The sequence below is a fragment of the Rhinopithecus roxellana genome, chromosome 19, assembly GCF_007565055.1.
Source record: "Rhinopithecus roxellana isolate Shanxi Qingling chromosome 19, ASM756505v1, whole genome shotgun sequence".
Lineage (NCBI taxonomy): Eukaryota > Metazoa > Chordata > Mammalia > Primates > Cercopithecidae > Rhinopithecus > Rhinopithecus roxellana.
The window spans coordinates 37,206,913-37,218,267 of record NC_044567.1 but is presented as its reverse complement, the minus strand read 5'-3'; the positions used below and the strand labels follow the sequence as shown (position 1 = coordinate 37,218,267).

The 11,355-nt window shown below is 42.9% G+C and overlaps 1 pseudogene across 1 annotated transcript; it reads right to left on the bottom strand.

Annotated features, from left to right (window-relative positions):
• Window positions 1-480: 480 nt before the first annotated feature.
• Window positions 481-9,652, bottom strand: LOC104659126 (annotated as a pseudogene). Its single transcript, XR_004055161.1, has 3 exons — window positions 9,601-9,652; window positions 8,702-9,173; window positions 481-2,567 (listed from the first exon to the last, which is right to left on the bottom strand). The product of XR_004055161.1 is annotated as an uncharacterized protein C17orf51-like (transcript).
• Between the last annotated feature and the right edge of the window lie 1,703 nt (window positions 9,653-11,355).

Genomic DNA, 11,355 nt, shown 5'->3' with positions numbered 1-11,355 from the left:
GTGCCAAAGACTTAATTGAATCATATTTATTATTCAATGTGTTAGAGCATATTTTAGGGCAATGAGTATTATGCCTATGTGAACTTTAGGCAAAGCTACAGTTAAAATAAAGCATGTCCCTTTCTCCTCTATAGTTATTTTGCCAGGATTACAGGCATTGCAGTGTTTAGCCCAGGTATAACTGTAACTTGAGTCCCAGCATTGACTAAGTTCATGAAGCTTTATCAATTGGTGCAGTTTAGCATTTGTTAATCTGGAGCCCATGCTGTACAGGCACAAAAGACAATCAGGGCCCCTTTTATCGCTTTGTTATATAAATCCTTATAGCAAATTTTGTGTTTCCAATTGGATCAAGTTATGGACTTTTGTTTCATTACATATGTATGTTACTGGGAAGGGGTCCTGATCCAGACCCCAACAGAGAATTCTTGGATCTCGTGCAAGAAAGAATTTGAGGCAAATCCATAAAATGAAAGCAAGTTTATTAGAGAAAGTAAAGGAATAAAAGAATGGCCACTCCATAGGCAGAGCAGTGGCATGCGGTGCTCAACTGCTTGTACTTATTGTTACTTTTTGATTACATACTAAACAAGGGGTGGATTATCCATGCATCTTCCAGGAAAGGTGTGGGCAATTCCTGGAATTGAGGGTTCGTCCCCCTTTTAGACCATATAGGGTAACTTCCTGACATTGCCATGGCATTCCTAAACTGTCATGATGCTGGTGGGAGTGTCTTTTAGCATTCTAATACATCATAATTAGCGTACAATGAGCAGTGAGGAGAACCAGACATCACTTTCATCACCATCTTGGTTGTGGCTGGCTTCTTTACCACAACCTGTTTTATCAGCAAGGTCTTTGTGACCTGTATCTTGTGCTGACCTGCTATCTCATCCTGTGACTTAGAATGCCTACCTTCCTAGGAATGCAGCCCAGTAGGTCTCAGCCTCATTCAAGATTCTCCAGGCTTAAGGGTGGGGCCTAAATTACCCAGGACCTATTCAAGATGGAGTTGCTCTGGTTCAAACACCTCTGGTATTTATATTAAAATATATAGACTTTTATTTTGGTGTCTAGGCCTGCCCTCTCCCTCATTTCTGGGTGTCTGGCTGCCCAAAGCCGAGGTTTTGAGTTACTGTCTCTGGCTGACAACTCAAAGTGTGGACCTCCTAAGGGATTACAGGAGGCAGGGTGTGGGGTGGGGGTAACAGGCAGCTCAGCCTCTTTCCCAGGCTCTCCCATCCCCTCCCAGGGAGCCCTGGCAAATTGAGCTCATGTTGTCCATGGCTTGTGAGTGAGACCAGATCCAGGACTCGCTGATGGGCCACTTAACTGAACCTGGGCTGTATGCAAACATCCCAACGTGGAGGGCTCCAGCATCACAGTGAAGCCCCTGCCTTCGGCTGATCCCACCACCATCTGCAATCCTTCCCTTTTCTGCATGACGCAGCCTAGGGTCTCTGCTAATCCAAAGCACAGGTTTCAGCCATTCCCACCTTTAATTCCTCCTGGAAGAGCAGCAGCCCAGAAAATCAGCAACCTGGGGAGGACCAGGGTCAGCCAAGAGGCCACAAGGACAGCCAAGTTGCCTGCCAGTTCTTACCTAACGTGGAGATGAAAACCACCAATTCCAGAATAGCCCCCTGTGTGGCCCTGTGGCTCCCCCATGGCATCAGCAGCAGTGTGGGCACCATGAGAAGCCAGTGGCCACCAGGGCACATCCTCCAAGGAAACATCCTCCCCAGGCAGCTCCATCAGGTGTGACACCAGCAGAATTTGCCTGAATGTGTGACCTCAGCCACTTCCTCCTACCAACACCCATGCTTCAGGCCAGCCCGAAAGACCCGGCATGAGCTCAAAGCAGAGTGGGGGTGAAGAAGCCTCACAGGTGGACAGGTGAGGGGCAGGATTAAAATGAAGGATGTATGTGTGGGTGTGGGGGGTCAAGTGTGTCCCAGTGCTTCCCATGGAGCATGCAGTCCCCGAGTTACATGGAGCACACAGACCCCGAGTACCACAGAGCACAAGGACCCTGAGTTCCATGGAGCACAAAGGCCCTGAGTTCCACGGAGCCAGGAGAACTCAAGTTCCACAGAGTAAGAAGACTTTGATTTCCATGGAAAATGAAGACCGTGAGTTCCATGGAGCAAGAAGACCCTGAGTTCCACAGAGCATGCAGACTGCGGAGTTCAATGGAGCTCAACAAGATGATGCAGGAGATCAGCCAGGAGCAGGACACAAAGAGCTGCTGTGTGTGCACAGCATGTTTGGTGTTGGGAGCCTTTGGCGGTGGAGGTTGAAGGGGCATAAAACGCGGAGGCATTTGCTCAACAGGTTTTCAAAGAAGAGGGCATACAGCACTTCCGCACACTCAAAAGCACGCCGGGCAGAAGGTTATATGACAGCCTGCAGCTAGCTGGGCAACCAGAGGAGAGGCTTGCTGGCCTGTGCCCACCTGGGCGAAGTTTCAGACACTGGATAACCTTTTTCTGGAGCACTTCTCCCCTCCTCTTCTGTGGTGCTTCTCTTGTCTTTTCTTTCATGTTTGTGGGGCAGGGGAGATGATTCTGAAGAAATAAACAAAGATAAGAAAACTTAATGGCCAGGCATTTAACATCTTACTTTCTGAGCTTCTGCTAAAGATAGGTTGTGACTACTGACTTGAGTGATTCTTATTACGTTCATCTTAGAGAACACAGGATCATCACTTCCTAGAGCAAGTTACATAACAATGATATTAACACCAACAGGCACCACCACGCCTGGTTAATTTTTAAATTTATTTTGTAGAGACGAGGTCTCATTATATTGCCCAGGCTGGTCATGAACTCCTGGGCTCAAGCAATCCTTCCACCTCAACCTCCCAAAGTGCCGGGATTACAGACATGAGTTACTGTCCTGGCCTGGCAGTTCCTTATAAAGCTAAGTATACCCTTATATATAAACTGACAACTTATATTCACACAAAAACTTCCACGTAAATGTTTATCACAGCTTTATTCATAATTGCTAAAACTTGGAGGCAATCAAGATGCCTTTCAGTAGGTGAATGGATAAACTGCTGTGGATTCACACAATAAATTATTATTCCTTGATTTAAAACTGAGCTCACAAGCCATGAAAAGACACACAGGAAACTTAAATGCATATTATTAAGTGAAAGGAGCCCACTTGAATGCTATGTAGTATAGAATTCCAACCATATGATATTCTGTAAAATTCCATATGATATTCTATGGAAACAGTAAAGAGAGCAGTAGTTATCAGGGTTGTGGGAAGGGGAGGGTGAAAGAAAGGAACAAATAACTGAGGCACAAGGGATATTTTAAGACAGTGAAACTATTCTGTATGCTGCATTAATGATGGATACATGTCATATCATTACACATTTCTCAAAACTATAGAAGGTACAACACAGAGAGTGACCTCTAATGAATTTTAGTTAATAATAATGTTTCTACATTGTTCATCAACTGTAACAAATGTACCACAAGGCAAGGCTGTAAGGGTAGCAACAGGGCATTTGGGCAGGAGACTGGGTATATGGGAACTCCCTGTACTTTCCACTCATTTTTTCATGTATATCTAAAGCTCCTCTAACAAAAAGTCCAATAATTAAAATCCAAAGGACCATTAAGGGTAGAATGGATAAATAAATTACAGTATGTTTACACAATTGAATAAAATGAATAAACTTGCAAGTTAAATGTAATACCCATGGTGACACACACATACACACACACACATACACACACACTATAGAATATATACAAAAGGAAATGAGGAAATTAAAACATTTCATTACCAAAAATCAATTAAATACAAAAGAAGACAGTATGCAGGAAATGAAGAACACAAAAGCTGTAAGGCATATAAACAACAAACAGTATATGACAGAAATAAATCCCTCCTTATCAGTAAATACACAAAACCAAAAGTTGGTTTTTGAAAAGATGAACAAAACTGACAAAACTTTAGCTAGATTGACTAAGAAAAAGAGACTCAAAGCCAAAAATAAATTGGGACATTATTATGAATTCTACAGAAATAAAGAATTATAAGAGGTGTACTATAAAAAACTGTTTGCCAACAAATAGGACAGTCTAGATAAAACAGACAAATTCTTAGGTATACAAAACCTACCAGGACTGTATCATGAAAAAAACAGAAAATTAGAATAGACCCCATAACTATTAAGATTGAATCAGTCATCAAAAACTTTCTGACAAAGAAAGGCCCTGAACCAGATGGCTTCACTGGTGAATCTTACCAAACATTTAAATAACACTAATCCAACTCATCTAAAAAATTGAAAATGAGAGAACATTTCTAAACTCATTCTGTGAGGTCAGAATTACTCTGATACCAAAGCCACAAAAAAAAAGTAGACAAGAAAACTAGAGATCCATATCACTTCCCTGATGCATACCAATGCAGAAATCCTCAACAAAATACCAACAAACTAAATTCAGCAGCATATTAAAATAATTATACACTATGACCAAGTAGAATTTATTCCTGGAATACAAGGATGGTTGAACATTCAAACATCACTGCATTAACAGAATGGAGTGGCAAATCATGATTATCTCAACTGATGTAGAAAAAGTGTCCCTACAGGTTTTATTCTATGTAAATTTAAAAATCAACAAAGATGGTGAGGGGGTGAGATGGAATGCAGTGGGTGACAAATGAATCTTACTGCATTACAAATTATGAGTAACCCATATTGAAGAGTGTGGGGGGAAAAAGTCTTCACCTAAGTAACCTTGGAAAATATTGTTTTGACTGCATACTGTAAGACTCCAGAACTGTACACAAACATACTGTTGGCAAATTTGTTTCAGCATATGGGTTAGCAATTCTGAAACGATTTTCCCTGTTAGCAAATATATTTTAGGGGGCAGATCCTTCAGGAATGGCTTGGTGCTGTCCTGGTGGTAGTGAGTGAGTTCTTGCTCTATGAAACATGACAGCTGGTTGTTTGAAAGTGTGTGGCACCCACCTCTTTTCTTTCTTGCTCCACTTCCCCTTCCAACATGACTGGAGGCTTCCTAGGATCCTCACCAGAAACAGATGGTGGTGCCAGGCTGGTACAGCTTGCAGAATGATAAGCCAAATTAACCTCTTTTCTTCATAAATTACCCAGTCTCAGGTGTTCTTTTATAGCAACACAAAATAGACTAATACAGACATCAATGTGAATATTTAATATTGGAAATTTTTTTCATTCTCTATTTTGTCTGTATAGATAACATTAAAGAAGCCAAAGATATAGAATGCTACATCTCAGATACTGCATTTTCTAAAAAACATGAAGGTAAAAACTTCATTTTTTCAAGTACTAATCAATGATAGTTGTACTTTGCCCATTCTATGCAGAATACAGTTCCATGAACCATGGGGAGATGGAAAATAACCATGCCCCAGCCTTCCAGGGACTCATTCCACATTGTATTTTTGAGAGCCTTCTATGTTTTAAATAGTTTCCTGTTCAATTCTATGTATTGCTTATATTGCCCAGGCTGGTCTCTAACTCCTAGCTCAAGCTATCTGCCCACCTCAACCTCCCAAAGTGCTGGGATTACCGGTGTGAGCCACTATGCCTGGCAAGAGTTTTCAAACTGTGGTAAAATTCAAGTTACAGAGACCTTTGGGAAACTCCTCATTCTAGGTATTTGAAACTTCCAGATAGCTAAGATTAAAAATTTTTATGTACTAACTTGTTTCTAAGTGTATGCTTTTACATTTAAACAAACTAAAAACATGAGCTTTATAAAAAAATTTCAGCCATTTCCAAATTCTCTTCCACACTTGTTTAGAAACATGCATGACAGAGCTTTGGTCAGACTGTGCAAACTGTGTGTTCTGTTTTTAAAATATTACTTAACTTGTACACCTCCACACATTGGCCTGGCACATCACTGCCATTTCCAAAACGTTCCTGTGCTTCATCAATTTCCATAGCTGTCTGAAGTAGAGCAGCCCAAGTGACAGGAAATGAAGTTGTCTAGCTCTGAGTCCTTACCAGGAGGACTTCTGGGATCCAGAGTCTTTGCATGGGGCAGATGATGTATTCTTAGAGGCCATTCATTTTTTCCACTGTAGCTGCTGGTGCCAGTTTCCACTCCACTGCCTGCGGGCAGGCTGATCTTGTAAGCCCTCACGGATGGATCTGGGGTCAGTGCCTGGAACCCCATGCCAAAGAGGACTGGAAGGTCCCATTCAGGAGGGAATCTGCTGACTTATTACTGGCATCCAAGCATCTCCCAGCATGGCTGTTCCTACTTGTAATAAGGTGATGTCAAATGCTCCAGAGCAGTGCTCCGCTTCCCATGAACACGCCTGTTCACTCTGGGAGCTTCTGAGTCAGTGAGCTCTCTCCTTACATCCCGATACACTGTTGTTTGCAAAAATACATTTTTATAGGCACAGTATTTGTGTTTTGGATTTGCACCTACGTCAGTAGGCATTAATTTGTTTAAAAGGATAATTTAACAGTTTCAGGAAGCTGAACATCTTTAAATTCTTTCAATTATTTCTAGTTTTATTGCATTATGACCCAGAAATGTGATGTACACAATTTTTGTTCTTGTATATTCACTAAGGATTCTTTTCGTTTTCAGAGTATGACCAAAAGTATTTTTATTTGTTTGCACGTCTGTTGGCTCAGTTTCTAAAAAGTTCATTCTGTTGCCATGTTCTTTTGAGTATATACATACAGGTTAGTTATGTTTACAATTTCCTGTGCTTTTTATTTTTTTTTAAACAAGCTTTTCTGGCCCTTCATTCTCTCAGACTTTTCCTTCCATGCCTTATGCTGTAGATAGAGTCTATGATCTAAGTCTGTCAGTTAAGATTGTTTTCAGCTCTGGAGACCAGAAAATCTGACCCACATAGCAAGAACAAGCAAGGGTAGGAGATGAGGCTGAAGAGGCAGGCACCAGGTTGTCAAACTTTTATTCTACTGCAATGAGTAGACAGTGGTACGGTTTACACAGGGATGGTGGTCTGCCTATACCATATTTTAACATTTTCAAGAGATCACTCTGGATGCTTGAGTGGAGGCTGGACTGTAGGAGGGCAAGACAGGATGCAGGCAGGTTGGAGGATCTTTGGCAGTTGACCAGTAGGAGAGGAAGACTGAAACCGGTTGTGGAAATGGCGACGGTGAATCAGGATGCTGGTTGCAATCAGAGCCACAGGACTTGCTGTGTGGTTGCATGGGGGTTGTGAAAGAAGGGAAAAAAGTCAGGGATGACTCTTGGTGCTCCCCTCAGGGAAGAGGCCCCAAGCCTAGTGGTTATGAACAGATGGATGGTATTTAAATCCATGAGACTGTGTGGGATCATTCTGAGAGGATCATTAGAGATCTGGTGGAGGAGGAGCAGGAGGATGAAGATAAAGGTGAGAGGGAATCTAGGAGGGAAAGTCTTTAAAATCCAGAAGAAAGTGTTTCAAGGAGGAACTCCTCAATTGTATCATCTGTGTCAAATGCAGTTAAATGACTGAGATAAAAGGTGTTTCAACAAAATACCCGGACAAAAGCTAGAAAGGAGTAGGTTCAAGAGAGGGCATGAGGTAAGGTACTTGCATGGAGCAGAGAAACAGAATGGTAAATGGAGAGAAACCTGGGGTCAAAGGTCTATCTGCTTAACGCACAGCATTAAGGAATGCTTGTGTGTGGACACTAGCAAAAAATCAGTACAGAGAACCCCAGAATTCTGCGGTCATAGCCTGAAAGGACTCCTCAGCTCCAAATTTATGTGAAGTTACAGCTTCTATCTTTAAATTAAATGGGACTTTTTTTGCCATCTATTTCATAATACAGGATGTGACACAGAATATATCCCAAATTGTTACTTTCCTGGGAGAACACATCTTAATTTTTAATATCTAAATTGCATAGCAGCTATTTATCTCACAAAACATTTTCCAGTCTGGGTGCTGTCAGTGGCTCACGCATGTAATTCCAGCACTTTGGGAGGCCAAGCTGGGAAAAATTGCTTGAGCCTAGAAGTTCGAGACCAGCCTGGGCAATGTGGAGAGATGTAGTTTTTACAAAAAAATTAAAAATTAACAGGCATGGTGGAGCACACCTGTGGTCTCAGCTACTGGGGAGGCTGAAGCAGGTGGATTACTGGAGCCCCTATGGTGGTGCAGTTTGGGCAAAAGAGCAAGAACCTGTCTCAAATTGTTCGGCTGATGGTTGTAGAGATAAAGTTTGAGCTTTCAAAATTACAACATTTTAAACTAAATAGTTTGCTGGAAAAGCCACATGTTGCTTCCAGAAACAACTGGTAGACCATCACGATCATGACGGTCACTTCGAAAGCCTTGGTGTGTTGACAAAGGAGAGGTTCACGTGTGATGTTGCTGGTCTCAGGTCACTGCTACTGCATACAAGGCAACTGCATGGTAACAAGCACATCAAACGTGGGTGACCAAGTGGTAACATTTAAGCATTTTACATCCTAACTTATGTGCAACTTAAACCTACTGTCACACTGTGAGTTAGGAAATTGGTAGGTTTTTCTATTGACTTGCTGTGCCCTAAAATTTTTCCTATTTTAAATAATGGGAAACAAGTTCTCAGTTTTTTTCTCAGAGAAAGTCTGACATTTCAGGCACAGATATGTCTGATAGTTATTACCAGCAGAATAGTTTCCAGCCTTTTCATCGTAAAATTTTAATTACTTACCTTGGAGATTACTTTACTTCGTTCCTTCCAAATCCGGTAGTAAAATGGGTGCTCCAGAAAGATGTAGCACCGATATTCTACTACTTTGCTGGTACCTGCACAGACCTGGGTCTTGAGCAGCGTGCAGCCACGACGTACAGGGACGTCATCAGAATGGAAAAGGGACCCAGGTGGTGCCGCAAGCGCAGTGCTGGGGCGCTGAAGGGCAGCCTACGCACGGCGGGTGGGAGGCCCGCGGGCCTCGCCCTGGCTCGGGCCTGTGTTCGTGGGGCAGAAAGGCCCCAACAGGACAAGGAGGCCCCGACCCAGGTTGTTGGAGCCGGCGAAGCGGGGGTGAAGCCCCAAGGGGCGTAAGGGTTCTCACACGTGCGGCTGAGCTTCCCGTCTGCATGGTGAGGGGCTGGACCTTTCCGTCGTGATTTTCTCCCATTATGCCAGGCGCCTAGCGGGCCCTGGGGCAGCGGGACGGGTGCTGGCGTTCAGCCAGCCCGGGGTCCTGGAGGCCTGCCGGCGGATTCGCAGCAGCCAGATGGACTGGGACGGCGAAAAGGAGTCTCTGCTTCCAGGTTCCCAGTGATTGCTATGTTCATTACAAGCAGTAAACTGCTGACTTCAGACACCGCCCGCGGAGCTCTGCGCGCAGCCCTCAAACAGCCAGCCCCGCCGGCTAGGCGCACCGCGCATGCCTCAGGGGGCGGTGCGGGGCGGACGGGTCGGGACGGGGCGGAGCGGAGGTGACGGGGCGGGGTGGAGGGGCGGGGACTGGGCGGAGCTGGGCGGAGGGGGCGGGGCGGGGGACTGAGGGGCGGGAGGCGGGGGCGGAGGGGGCGGAGGGGGCGAGACGAGGCGTGGTGGGGTGGAGGGTAGGGGACGGGACGGGCTCGCTTGGCGGTGGGGACTTGCCCAGCGCTGAATCAAAATCGCATCTAAGTTATTTTCTAGCTCTGACATCGTATACATCACTGCATATGTGAATAACATGTCAAATATTGTATAAACCAATATTGACTTTTCTTCTTCTCTGGAAGTACTATATAAATAAAATATGTACATCGTATCTAATATCAGAATATTCAAATCCCATATTGAAAAGATTATAAATTGATCGTAATGCTATAATTCTATTTAGCAACAGTGCGTTCCTTCTCAGTCTTCACTTTTAAAATATCTAAGAGGCTCGATGTCTTGAGGCTTTTTCTTTTTAAACCCAATTATCCTTTTTCACATTTATTAGTTTAGTACTTTGGTTTTAATAAAAAGGTGGGGTTACAAAAAATCTGAATTATTCTGCAGTGTTTCAGGCAACAGAGGCTGAAAACAGCACCGTTAAGGCGGGGGGACAATTCTTATACTCTGTGAGTCTTCTTGTTTAATTTTCATTAAATTTCCAGAGTAATAAGCGTAGGATAGCTAAAGTTTGTCTTTGCGTGGTAGATTAGTTAACCTTTACTGAATTCACAATATGGCATCAGAGATTTAATCTGCATTTCCTAATTCTTATAAATTAAAGCTGAAGTTTAAGCTTATTCGCACATGAGAAATACCACTTGCCCTGAATAAATGATGTTTTTAGAAGTGAGCATTCCTGATCTACCTGTTTGTTAAGAATTGTCTGCTTTTTTCAGCTGCTACTCTGCTAAGACAGAGGTAGCCCCTGAGCTATCTTATCAGTTCAATGGTTTGCAGATAGCCCTGTATTGTGGGGGGGAAATAAACATGGTTTTCAAAAAAGAAGGAGAACATTTCTATAACGTTGAGATTTTTAGTAATCAGGACTATTGGTGTCAGATGGTTGTTGGGACAAATGACATCATAAAAAATACAAAATTTAAAATTATGTTTGTTTTCAGATTTCTTAGTAGTAAAGGGGCTATGTTTTCACTCAGGCTTATATGACGATCACATTTCTCAGACCAGCAGCTATCTGCTAGCATTCTGTCCTGGACTTTGGGTGCATCTGTGCCCAAAGATGACAGTGGCTGCGCCTGTCATCCAATGAATAGCTCATTGTTGACTCCTCTCCATCAGTATAAGCATGGATGTGGGTGACTGCATGGTAGAGGGGGCCGGGGTAGCCAGGGACCAGAAGTTAGTGAACCATTGGGTAAGATGTATAACTGTTACTCAGGCTCATAAGTTTTCAACCTTTTCAGATAATAACAAGAAAGTCCACCCTTACCAGTGTCAGTCTCTGTTTTAAGTGTTATTCATACATTACCTCATTTAATTCTCATACCAACGCTATGAGAAACTGAGGCTCAGAGTGTAAATAGGCTACTGAGGTCACATTGCTGGTGGATCTGACTCGATCTCAGGCCACCTTGGCTCCTAAGTATGTATTCTCACTCTATTGCCTCTGGAACAGGAAGGAATATATGGATACTGTAAATTGTTAAAGAACAAGTTGAAAGAATTTTATTTCTGGCAACATGGGCTGACAAGGACCAGAAAACAACAAAAACTTCTGGAATACATATCAAGAACCATTTAAAAAATGTATCAATGAGCTGCAAAATAATTAAGAGTTCTCAAAGGCAAAAAAGTTAAAATTAAAAAGTGAAAGTAGAAACCCAAAAAAGTAATTAGATGCCATTTTTCACCCTTAAGATAGTTGCCAAGTGTCATACTGAAACTCTCTTTTCATAGTCTGGGAT